Source organism: Thalassophryne amazonica, chromosome 9 (genome assembly GCF_902500255.1).
Source record: "Thalassophryne amazonica chromosome 9, fThaAma1.1, whole genome shotgun sequence".
NCBI lineage: Eukaryota > Metazoa > Chordata > Actinopteri > Batrachoidiformes > Batrachoididae > Thalassophryne > Thalassophryne amazonica.
In genome coordinates this window covers 90677600-90691146 of record NC_047111.1, presented here as the reverse complement: position 1 = coordinate 90691146, position 13547 = coordinate 90677600, and the positions used below count along the sequence as shown (strand labels likewise).

The window sequence follows — 13547 nt, the reverse complement described above, 5'->3', positions numbered from 1 at the left end:
ATGGTCATGTCACTCAACTATACAGTTGTGTACATATGTTTCCATACACCTTGGCTAAACCCTTCAAACTCACTTTTTTCCCTTCTGCACGTGTTGCATTCACCTGCGATAGACTGGTGTCCTGTCCAGGCTGTACTCTGCCTCCTGCCCTATGACTGCCGGGATTGGCTCCAGCCTTTTTTTTTAACTGTTAGCATCCTTTTTGGTTGGTACCTTTTCATTTCATGGTGATGGAGCACTCTCTTAAAAGCGGGTGACGTCAGGTTTACAACCCCTGGCAAAAATTATGGAATCACCGGCCTCTGAGGATGTTCATTCAGTTGTTTAATTTTGTAGAAAAAAAAGCAGATCACAGACATGACACAAAACTAAAGCCATTTCAAATGGCAACTTTCTTGCTTTAAGAAACACTATAAGAAATCAAGAAAAAAAAGATTGTGGCAGTCAGTAACGGTTACTTTTTTAGACCAAGCAGAGGAAAAAAATATGGAATCACTCAATTCTGAGGAAAAAATTATGGAATCACTCTGTAAATTTTCATCCCCAAAACACACCTGCATCATATCAGATCTGCTCGTTAGTCTGCTTCTAAAAAGGAGTGATCACACCGAGTGATCACACCTTGGAGAGCTGTTGCACCAAGTGGACTGACATGAATCATGGCTCCAACACGAGAGATGTCAATTGAAACAAAGGAGAGGATTATCAAACTCTTAAAAGAGGGTAAATCATCACGCAATGTTGCAAAAGATGTTGGTTGTTCACAGTCAGCTGTGTCTAAACTCTGGACCAAATACAAACAACATGGGAAGGTTGTTAAAGGTAAACATACTGGTAGACCAAGGAAGACATCAAAGCATCAAGACAGAAAACTTAAAGCAATATGTCTCAAAAATCGAAAAATGCACAACAAAACAAATGAGGAACGAATGGGAGGAAACTGGAGTCAACATCTGTGACTGAACTGTAAGAAACCGCCTAAAGGAAATGGGATTTACATACAGAAAAGCTAAACAAAAGCCATCATTAACACCTAAACAGAAAAAAAACAAGGTTACAATGGGCTAAGGAAAAGCAATTGTGGACTGTGGATGACTGGATGAAAGTCATATTCAGTGATGAATCTCGAATCTGCATTGGGCAAGGTGATGATGCTGGAACTTTTGTTTGGTGCCGTTCCAATGAGATTTATAAAGATGACTGCCTGAAGAGAACATGTAAATTTCCACAGTCATTGATGATATGGGGCTGCATGTCAGGTAAAGGCACTGGGGAGATGGCTGTCATTAATTACATCATCAATAAATGTACAAGTTTACATTGATATTTTGGACAATTGAAAGGATGTTTGGGGATGATTACATCATTTTTCAAGATGATAATGCATCTTGCCATAGAGCAAAAACTGTGAAAACATTCCTTGCAAAAAGACACATAGGGTCAATGTCATGGCATAGGGTCAGTGTCAACGAGCAGATCTGATTTGATGCAGGTGTTAGTTTGGGGGATGAAAATTTACAGGGTGATTCCATAATTTATTCCTCAGAATTGAGTGATTCCATATTTTTTTTTCCCTCTGCTTGGTCTAAAAAAGTAACTTACTGACTGTCACAATCTTTTTTTCTTGATTTCTTATAGTGTTTCTTAAAGCCAGAAAGTTGCCATTTGAAATGACTTCAGTTTTGTGTCATGTCTGTGATCTGCTTTTTTTCTACAAAATTAAACAACTGAATTAACATCCTCCGAGGCCAGTGATTCCATAATTTTTTGCCAGGGGTTGTATATCTGATGCCTGTAACTCCATCATTCCCTTAGTTGTGATTCTGAGATTCTGTTGGATCATTGGGACAAATGTTTACTTTCTGGGTCTTACGTTGGGTCTCGTTCCTCAGTTATATAAAATTTATATGATCTCACACTTATATTTTGTGTAAAGATTGAGCAGTTGCTTATGCAGCCGTGAATCTTTTTGAAGTGGTTCCGTAGGTAGAACACATCACATGGAGAAGCAAAATTGTGCTCCAGAAGTCTTGGCTTTATCTTTAGATTCCTCCACTTTAAAATGCAAAAATGCACTGGTTCTTCAGTTAGGCCCTTAAATACAGCCACAGATGCCCTATTTAACCAATAGTTTCCCTCAGTCATTCATAAGCTTTTCAAACTAATTCCATCATTTTCTGGACTCTTACAATCTTCTGTGGTTTTTAAAGAAGTAGCCATTTTAGTGTTGGTAAGGTGTTACCTGTTGTACATCTATCACGATGAACCAAAAACTGAAATAAATCTCCAACAATTATTTCAAAATTAATTTCATGTGGGGGAAAATTGAGTTTGAAAACTTTTAGCCAAAGTGTACATAAGCTTACGTCTGTAACTGTACACATTTAAACAAGTAATGTTTTATTTTCATTAAAAATGCTCATATGTCATCTCATTAAGTTATTTAATAACACCAGAATATTTTATAATGGTATATGTACTGTAGCCTTGGTTGTCCCTTTTTGAAGAAGACACCATGCTTTCTGTAAAGGCTGTTGTATGTCCTGCAGAAAACCTGTGTCTAATACACCAAGAGGGTGGAAATTGTCATTACTATGTGGTGTTTCAGGCCCTCTTAGGGAGGGACAGGAAGCAGGCTGTCCTCAGAAAAAGCATCATATTACAAAAGTTGCTTGTGTAATAATTCAGCATTTTTTTTCCCCTTGTAGTTGTGATGCTTTTGTCATTTTGCTGATGTATTGACTTCATTCACATACGAATAAAAATGTTTTTAATTTATTTTATTTTAGGAGTATGCACTGAGTTGTGGTTTGTCACCTCCCTGGGGGAATGACACCTCAGCCTCACACCAGTCTACACCCTCGTGGTTTTGAGCTGAGTCAGTGTTTTGACAATAATTGGAGTGTAATTCCTGTCATCAACCCCTGAGGAAAATGTGGAATGTTAATAATTTCACCATATTCATGTGCTGATTGGTCACCTGTACGTGTGTCTTGATATTACAGCTTTGGTTGCCCCTGCCCCCCTTCTTTGAGTGGCAAAAGCAGGGTTTCTTTGTAATTGTTGCTCTCGTCAGCAGTCTGTCAGATATATATGTGTATATGTATATGTGTATATATATATGTATATATGTATATGTGTGTATATGTGTATGTGTATATATATATGTATATGTGTATGTGTATATGTGTATATATATATGTATATGTATGCAACAGCTGTAATAGGTTTTCATTAATTAGCTGATTTTCATTGCAAGGCCAAGCAGGCCTGTCTGCCTTTTACCTCTAAAACACATTTCATCTTTGTGCTTTGTGCAGAGTTTCATTAAAGTTTGCTGCTTTTTAATAGCCCATCTTGGCTCCAGTATAAAAAAAAAAGAAAAGTTTTTAAATTGTTTCATGATGCTCAAAATTAGTGGTGTTTGTTTTCCCATTTCGGTGTCGGGAACAACAGAACTGATTTGTTATGGTGTTACTGATGTTTAATGAAATGGGGACCCTCCCCCCCGCCCAAAAAATAAACAAACAAACAAAAAAAGTCTAATGATGTACTTTTAAGTTCATTGTGTCTCTTTGTAATAATTCATCATCCGCAGATGTATTTTCAAACACCAAATGGCTTTTAGTAAGTATGAACAAGAGGCTAATGGCCAGGTTCCAATATGAGGGGTAGATCTTCCTCTCAGGCCACAACAGGATGTGGGAACATTTAGTTAGGTCAACTTTCATTTCAGTTTCATACTGCAGAGGGCTTTGTAATGCAAAGCGCCTTTGTATGCACAGCAAATTTCACATAGTTACCTTGTGTGTGTGTGTGAAAAAGATACATATATATATATATATATATATATATAAAACAACTAAGGTCACTATACATCAGTGCAGTTAAAACAGAAAAAGTAGTTTAAATAATGCAAAGTATAAATAACCTACATTCAAGGCAGTGTAATATTGTTGAATCTTAGACTTCATTCAACTTCTATTTGCTGCTCTGATGAGCCACTTTGGCCTTATGTTAGACTCTTTATTTTATAGGTTTTCAAATCGCTTGACTATTTGTGAAGTGCAGCATTTTTGCTGAAATGAATGAACTCCATTAATGCATTACTGTGAGCGTGTGGAATGAACGTGTACTGAAATGAAATGTCAAGTGTAAACAGGTATTTTCACCTTGTATCATTTGTGCATTTAAAGTTTTATGGTCAGAGGTTGAATGTCAGATGATGTAGTTTTTAAAAAAAAAGTGTGATATGACCAATGTCACTTTGTATTTATATTCTCAGCAATTTCTACACTGTAAAATTGTACTATGAAAGGTTACACATTGGCAATATTGGGTGTTTTTTGTTTTGTTTTTTTTTTATGTCTCAGCTTTGCTCATCTTGCATTAGTGGTTTTCTCTTGAATGTGTGTCACTGTCTTGTTGGAGTAGAACACTGCCTTACACTAAATAAAAATGACAAGACAGACTTGACCCAAATTTCATTTGTTTAATCCTTTTCAGGGTGAGGAAGTCTCACAACAGTTTGGGCACATACTGCATAGTGATAATAAATTCTTTACTTTATTCCCAGGCCTCTATTTGCATGCATCTGTTTGTGCTGAACTGTCGGTGGGGGGCGCTGTTTCCGTGATGGCTGAGAGAAATGTAAAAAAAAAAACAACCTAACCAGACTTACATCTGGCTCCAAAAAAACTAATCAAATCTCTTTTTAAATTGATCTAAAACCTACCTTTTCACCACATTTCTTTCAACTCTATTTTTTGAGGTATCTTCACAAACTGGGAAGAAAACCACCGTGGCAGAGATCATCAGTCTGCACAGCAGCAAGATTGTATCAGTTATTCTCACTTTGTAAATATATAGTGCATCTGCGAAGTGTCCACAATACTTCACTTTTTCCACATTTCATGTTATGTTACAGCCTTATTCCAAAATGGATGAAATTTATTTTTTCCTCAAAATTCTACACATAATATGTATAGAAAAAAAAGTGAGTACAGAAAATGTATGAATGGGTTTATGATAGAGTAAAAATAAATATTTTACAGCTGCTATCTCTTTGTAACAAAATGTTTAAAGTGACATATTCCTCTGTTTTTAAAGAACATAATGTTTGTATTGGCCAAGCTATTGAGTCATTCCAGACTAACATGTAGAACACTTTGAAGTGAGAAACTGATTAACAGAGATGAAAGTCTGCAGTTTTTTACAGCTCTGGGTGTCAGTTGAAAAGAATCCAACGTTAGTTGACTCATTTCTTAAAGTGGCATCAAAATGAGACATTTCAGACCGGACTAACAAAGCAAGTACGGTATTTAAAACGGCACACACAAAGGCCAACAATTCAAAGTCATCAGCTTTGTCAAAGTCATGCAACATTGTATGTTTTAAAATGACCAAATAGTCTAAAATGCATGTGCTCTTAAAAAAAAAAATCTGTGTACCAATACAGTCTTGTTTAGGCCTCTCCATACATTTGAGATCATACCAGCAGTGTAATCTTAGCTACGCTTAGTAATTAAAATAAACTGTATTAGAACCCAAAAATTGGAAACATTAAAATAATTGATTTTTTTTATTGAAATTTTCCAACTAACAAACTTGTTTAAACAGTTGTCGTAATTTTCATAATGGGCCTTTATGTCTCAATATTATTGAAAGGGAAACATTTGAGTATAGTAGTCTGTTATTTGTGCATTGAATAGGCCCTCTACCTTCTTTGTAAACATGGGAAAAACAGGTAGGTACCATGTAAAAGCCAACACCATGAATTACTGGGTGGATAGATGGATGGATGACTCCATCCTTTTCAGTTTGTTAGCATAATAAGTCAAACAATAAATGGCATCATCTTGTAACCAAATTGCATATAATGAGGATTAACTCATTCAGATTTTTGGGAACTTTGATGTATACATCATAATCCAAAAAGCAACTTTGTTTTGCCATGTAATATATAGATGTGTCTGCCACCTGCTGGATGGTTATGGGAGGATGCATTGATTTAATAGGAGCAGGTATGGTTGTGCACTGACAGAGCATTTCTGCCAAGAAATGTATTCAATCAGAGAAATAAACCAGTATTCTGAGATTGCTTCACTACATGCTAAAACTTAAATACCATTGTCATTTGTCCAAACAAACCCTGAGGACAGAAAATTAGAAATCAAGCAGCAAACGAAAACAAGAGCATGGAGGGTAATTGAGTGAGGTACACAGGTGTTTGTGAGAAAGAGTTTAAACACAGAAATGTAATAAAGCTGAGAAATACACCATTTCTGATTGTTTAATAGTGATCACAAGTACACACAACTCAATAGAAGGATTTTTGCTGAATGTTCAGAGCGAACACTTCTTCTTTCTCTCTCAGTATACATGTGAGCTTGTCAGTTTAATTTCCAAAGCCTAGGTCTGGTAGCCAAGAGGCCACTGTTGTTGCCTGAGCTGTTAATGGTAAAAATGTAGATGAGTGAGTCCATTCCAGCCAGGTTGCATAAAGTATAACTCAAAAGCAAAAAATGCGATAGTGTGTTTGTGTGTCTCTGACTTAAAAGGGCATATAAAATCCTAATATCGATACCAACGCTGGTATTCAAATTGAATGATCCTTGTGTAAAAAGATCGATACTTTTTTTCTCTCCCGCACGCACTGACTGCTACACACGCATTCACCAAAGTCTACTCTCTGTCTGTAAGAGCAGCGCTGTGCTGTGTCACACAACACAGAGCAGCACACCCTCTCCCCTCTGGTCTTTTGTTGTTGCGCCATCACATGACAGCGCCGCCAGCCAATTTTGTTGTGGTGTGTTAATTTTGTTATATTGTGGTTTGTCAGCCCTCTACCTCAGGAGATTTTGTTTTAAGTTGTGTTGAGTGTTTTTTTTTTAAACAAAAATGTTGATTGTGATAAAGTATTTTGTTGTCACGTACAATGTTTGGCGAAATTCTATCCTAGGTCTTTTGGATCCTTTGGATCTATGAAGCTTAAATTTGAAAACGTATCGGTATCGATATTGGCGATACTGGGCCTGTCTTTACTTGGTATCGGATCAGTACCAAAATTCCCGGCATCGCCCACCTCTACTGTACACGTGCCTGCCTTCGGGTGACCCAACCACGAGACGCATGACGTCCCACTATATCGTCAAATATGGTACAAAAAATAATTTGTAAAGTAAAACCAGAATTATGCAACAGCTAGGTAAATGTGTGATATCTAAACTTTTCGCTGTCTCTGAAAAATACTCATGGCAAACTCAAATCACTGTTCAAAACTATAAATCTGTTTCAAATATTGTTCTAGAGTGCTTCCACCGGCTGGATTTTAGGTTGCTAGATACAAGATAAAACTAATGTTTTTTGTTTCCTTATCCCAAGAAAAATAAATAAATGCATCTTTGGGCTCATTGCAGTGAATTTGAGTTGATTTGCCTTGCATTTGCACAGTAGCGCTTACAGAAGGCAGACAGAAGGCAGAAAAGTGCTTCCAAAATTTTTTTTTTCGGCATTTTTTGTTACAAGCAGGCATCTATGCTAGATCAAGTCCTTATATAGTAAGGTTTCACATCAGGGGCGATGCCAAAATTAAAAATCATTTTTTGGCCATTTTTGGGCCAAAACCCCCCAGAAATGGTCCAATCCTTTTGATATGCATATCAAATTACTCGTCTTGACGAGTAGAGTTCAAAAATATATAGTTTGACCTATTTTTGAACTTGCGTTATGTCACAATGACCGAAAATGTGGAAAGGTCAACATACTTTTCGTGAAGGGTCAAATTCATAAAATCTGTTATGATGGTCCGATTATGACAATTTTGGTGTCTAATTATATGTTTTCTTGCACAAGAAAACCAATAAGACAACTTACATAGACCATTATGCCAGTCTTAGCTATGAAAATACAATTATGTCAGATAAGATGGGTCTATTGATTAACTTTATAGAGGGAAAAAGGGATGTGAGGCAAAATGCAAGACTGCAGTCTGTAAGTGCTTTAAGAGTGGTCAGTGTTGCATGGGTGCCTGTGGGTGCCGTGCAGAATGCTGTTTAAACCCAAGTTGATTGCTTTAAGTAGCTAACACAACAAAACACTTAAAATGCAGTATTTTCAGTTTGGAATTTATATAGAATGTCCTTTGAATGCGTTTATTTGTAATATAATTTCAGAACCATGCAGTTTTGGATCTACATTTATTACAAGAGAAAAAAATGTACCTCTAGGAACTTACATTAACAACACAATTTATAGCCCATGGCTCTGATGCTTGAACTTGCAAATTATGTGTAAAGTTAACAATGAATCAGAAAATGTGATTCTAAGAAAATTGATATTTTTGCCATAAGAGGTCTTGTTTTGGTTGTTGTTTGTACCCTTTTTCCCTCTATTTACACCCAAATATACTTCAAATGATGTCAAATCGCATCAAATCATAGTTTTACCAAAATCATATTAATATATGTTTTTCCATAACATGGGTGGTAATCAGTTTAATTTTTTATGGAATGCCCCTTTAAGGTAACTAAAATTTGTCAATTTGGTACTAATAACAAAAATAATGTCAGTGGGTGTAGTGAACTTATTTTGAATGGTTCTGATACTTGAGGTATCAAGTGTATGTTGTGTAATGGAAACAATGAATCATAAAAAATGATTTTAATAAATTAGCCATAGTGTACTCTAAAATGTCTCAGTCTTCTTTGCTTTTTGTATTCTGATTTTCTTTATATTCACAAAAAACATCCATCCATCCATTTTCTTCCGCTTTATCCGGAGTCGGGTCGCGGGGGCAGCAGCTCAAGCAAAGCCGCCCAGACCTCCCGATCCACACACACCTCCCCCAGCTCCTCCGGGGGGAACCCCAAGGCGTTCCCAAGCCAGCCGAGAGATGTAGTCCCTCCAGTGTGTCCTGGGTCCTCCCCAGGGCCTCCTCCCAATGGGACGTGCCCGGAACGCCTCTCCAGCGAGGCGTCCAGGGGGCATCCGGAAAAGATGTCCGAGCCTCCTCAACTGACTCCTTTCGACGTGGAGGAGCAGCGGCTCGACTCCGAGCTCCTCCCGAGTGACCGAGCAACTCACCCTATCTCTAAGGGAGCGCCCAGCCACCCTGCGGAGGAAACTCATCTCGGTCGCTTGTACTCGCGATCTCGTTCTTTCGGTCATGAGCCAAATCTCATGACCATAGGTGAGGATCGGAACGTAGATCAATCGCTAAATCGAGAGCTTTGTACAAAAAAAATAAAAAAGGTGAAGAGAGAGCACAAAAACATACTTATGCAATTTTTATATTTAATTAATGTGCTTGATGTAAAAGAGGCCAATTATGATCAATTTTGATGTCATAACCATTTTGAAGTTGGATAAAGTTAATCAATAGACCCATCTTATCTGTCATAATTGTATTTTCATAGCTAAGACTGGCACAATGGCCTATGTAAGTTGTCTTATTGGTTTTCTTGTGCAAGAAAACATATAATTAGACACCAAAATTGTCATAATCGGACCATCATAACAGATTTTATGAATTTGACCCTTCACGAAAAGTACGTTGACCTTTCCACATTTTCGGTCATTGTGACATAACGCAAGTTCAAAAATAGGTCAAACTATATATTTTTGAACTCTACTCGTCCAGACGAGTAATTTGATATGCATATCAAAAGGATTGGACCATTTTCAAATTTTGACCCAAAAAATGGGGGGTTTTGGCCCAAAAATGGCCAAAAAATAATTTTTATTTTTGGCATCGCCCCTGATGTGAAACCTTACTATATAAGGACTTGATCTAGCATAGATGCCTGATTGTAACAAAAAATGCCGAAAAAAAAATTTTTTTTTGAAGCACTTTTCTGCCTTCTGCTGGCTGTCTGTTAAACATTCTTTTTCAGCAGTTTAATTTAGAAACGTGAAAACCAGCATACTCATTAACCAGTGGTTCACGTCTTAAGTGTTGATGCGTTATGGTCAGTGGTAGCCTGCCTTGCTTCTTAGTGCAAATAAATAAATAAAATGTTCTGCACTGACGTCGTAAGGAAGAGAAATGTTCTATTTCGCAGTTACATTTCCTTGTTTTTCTCTGAGGTATCTGGCAACACGGAGCAAACTGCGACAGCACCAATGGCAGCAAAACAGAAGCGTTATAAGCGAGGAGGAGGATATAGCAACAAGGTGAGACGTGCACCTTTTTTCCTCTTAAAAAAAAAAAAAAAAAAAAAAAAAAATTAAAAATAGCGATGGCAGCGATTTATTGCCACGTTATTAACATAATCACCTTGTGTTACTGTGATATTACGCCTTTGTGAAACGTAATAGACGTCAACTTTGTTTCAAGTTACTGTAGTAATCCGGCTTTTTTTTATGTTAGGACACGTTAGCATCTCGTCGACGAAGTTAGCTACTGAGCAGCTAACTTCAAATATAGCGCAGTAGCTTGCTTATATTAAGCAAGCCGAACGCATGGCACTGTGACAAGTTTTGTTTGCAAGCATATGCAGTTAAATAATCGTTCTCTCCAGTCGGTGACAAGAGGTTGTCTAAATGTTTGCTCTCCAGCTGGCAAAGACAACTAGCGTTAGCTTACTGGGGTTTGCTAGCCGTAATTTTGGGCCTTAAGGTTGTCAAACATGTTATTGTTAATGAAATGCTTTTAGAAATACGAGGTCATGTAGAGTGTTGTTTCAAAATGAAATAGCAACAGCATCCACTCACGAAGCTGTTGCTCGTGATGTTCAGTGCTTCATTTATTTATTTAATTTAAGTATTGACGTGTTCATCAGTCAGCTAACGAGTGCACTGTAGCCGATGTGATTCAAATTACACTTCATAAGGTGTCCTTTACTGCCACAGCACGAATGCACAATCTAAACATATAATTTATTTGGATATGAATTTAGTCGTGTTAACGCAAAACCGATTAGAACAACGAGTCCCCAAACCTCTCTGCTAAGTATACGTGTCCCAGTCTTATAAATAATTGCTGTGGTTTGAGTTTCAAATAGCTTGTTTTCTCTCTCTTTCTCTCTTCGTTCATGCACTTTGATCGGATAAGTATAAAAACACCCAGCAAATTCATGCGAAGTGACTTGCATAGAACTTTTTAATCTCAGATTTTATAAAGTAAAGGCATGTATTATAAAGATGTTTGTGCCAGGTGATATGCAGAAGAAGCAGGTTGCCAAGGAGAATCTGATGGCCATTTTTGGGTCGTCAGTGTCCATGTACATCTGGAATTGCATCACAAAGAGCATCCCATGTAAAACTTGTGCTAAATCAATATGTGTATCCATCCAGGATCTTTTGTGGCAGCCTCGAGCCAAAATGGGAACAGACCAAACAAATCCAATCATCTATGCATTCATCATTTTCCCTTGTTGTCATAGATTCGTATTAAATAGATTAAAATGTTTTTGTGGTTTTAGGTTCTGATCTTAATACGTTTTATTTTTTTTGTAGCCTGTTTACAAACTTGTACAATAAATAAGCAGGCTAACATTCATGGTCTCTAACACTTAAACATGTTAGTTGAATTAAAATCCTTTTTTTTTTTTTTCTCTTTTGCATTTACAAAGCCAGTTGGGTCATCAAAAATTCCCCCACAAAACTCTATTGCTGTTCTTGGTGGAAAGTCCCTCTTCCCACTTGGCTTTACGTTTCCATAGAAAATTGACTCTATTTATCCCTGCACAGCTCATGAACACTTGCCGGCTCACTCATATTTAGAAAAATGATATCCTACTTGTAGATGCAGTGTGATTTCAGACTGAACCAAGCATTTCAATTCTTAAAAGAGGAAAAATCAAAAGTAAAGTTTACCACAGAGACATTCTTTTGTGTTTGCTATGCACAACCTTAACATGGTGAGGCATATTAGTATTTTTGTGTCGTGAGTTTTATTTTTGTAGTTCCTAAGTCATAGGGCTTCATGAAAGTAGAGTATTTTTTGGTGGAAGTTGTCGGCGCTGGTGTTTGTCCTCAATGTGGCAAAAAGAAGAACCATTTATTACTAAACAAAATTGTTCACCTAATGCTTAATGCATCAAAAGTGTAAGTCACATTGAACATTCCATATTAACATTTAACTTTGGTGTATTATGAGGTCAGTTCATAATAGTTACAGTGGTTGCTGGTGTTAACTGTCTTATGCAATGATATTCAACTGGCCAACACTGTAGCTAAAGCTGATCTTTGTGAAATTTATTCAAATTGATCATGTGTCAGGTCAGCATCTTAAATTATGGTTTCAAGAATGTGATTTGCTGCAAAACAGAACTACAGGTGCTGGTGCTACAGAGATAATCTTGAGGCCTTGCTGTGTCTATGCCTGAGAATCTGGAGGTGGAAGGGGATGGTGGGACTAGCTCTGCTCTCTAAAACATGTATTTATATTATTGCAGAATGTCTTTGGTCCCACTGATTGTGTGAGCTTTTGCATAGTATGTGGAGAAAACCTGTTGCTTATCTTAAAGGCTCCACAAGAGCATCTCTCTTAGCTTTACTTGTTTTTTTTTATGTTAAAACATCAGTTGTTTTAAAAACTATTTTAGAATTCTCAGACAATACGGGTTGTGATCAGTAGAAGGAAACACAAAAGAAAGTGATGTAAAAGGCATGTGTTTGTTTGGTTTGACCTTCAGAGTATCCATGATCCCTACAGTGTTTTCATGAAAGCCAGTGATTTACTTGTTGGGGGTGTTGTCACACTTGTCAAATGATTTGTTTACATGAATCAGTGCCAGACCTGCAAATCAACAACAAATATATTTTCCTGCGGTTGTTTTAATGGCTTATGGCTTTCAGTTAAAGAGCAAATGAAAGATTAACACATAATAAAGAAGCCAGTTTGTATTTTCTTCATTTTAAATGGCCACCACTGAAAAAGATCTTAAGTAATGTAGTTTTGTGTTGCATAATGTGCTACCTCAAGAGTTTTATTGTAGTGTAGCTGTAAGTGTTCTTGCATTTACTGGCTGTCTGTGGCAAGATGATGAGCTGTGTTTGTGTTAGTCGTGACTGGTAAAAAGGAGTTAGCTGATGACAAGGCTGTGTTGCTAAGCAACGCACATCATGGGCTGCGGCTCTTGAAGCCAGAAGCTGACTGCATATTCTTTGCAAGACTGAGGGCACCCAGAGTCTAGTGTTTATGTTCTTCAGGTTAACATAATTGTCAGTCTGTTAGCAGTGTTGTATAATTGAGACGACAGTACTTAACCATGCAACAGCTTTCTTCTTATAGGAATTGTCATCATTCCTGGTTGTCTGTCGGTGAGCAGCAGGTGCAGGAATGCACTGTGTGCAGCCCACACTTTGTCTCAGTGTATGTTGTTAACTCATGCATTTGTGTGTCTGGCGAACACTGTATATAATTTTAGTGTATGTAACACTCCACAGTTAAGTTGTTGGTGCCATTACATACGATTATGTACATTACAAAACGATTCGATCCACTGACATCAGTAGCCTTTCCCTTATCGGTCCTTCAGAGCGGCGTGTTTTATTGGGAAAATAATAATTTCTTTATGTTGATTGCAACCGCTTCTGCAGCG

At 37.2% G+C, this 13547-nt stretch overlaps 1 protein-coding gene across 1 annotated transcript in view; it reads left to right on the top strand.

Moving 5' to 3' along the window:
- The first annotated feature begins 10038 nt into the window (after nucleotides 1-10038).
- zc3h12b (zinc finger CCCH-type containing 12B) overlaps nucleotides 10039-13547 on the top strand; it is a 28258-nt gene continuing 24749 nt past the window's right edge. Inside the window, exon 1 of the mRNA XM_034178753.1 lies at nucleotides 10039-10173. The gene's annotated coding sequence lies outside the window, so the exon portion shown is untranslated. The remainder of the gene's footprint in view (nucleotides 10174-13547) is intronic.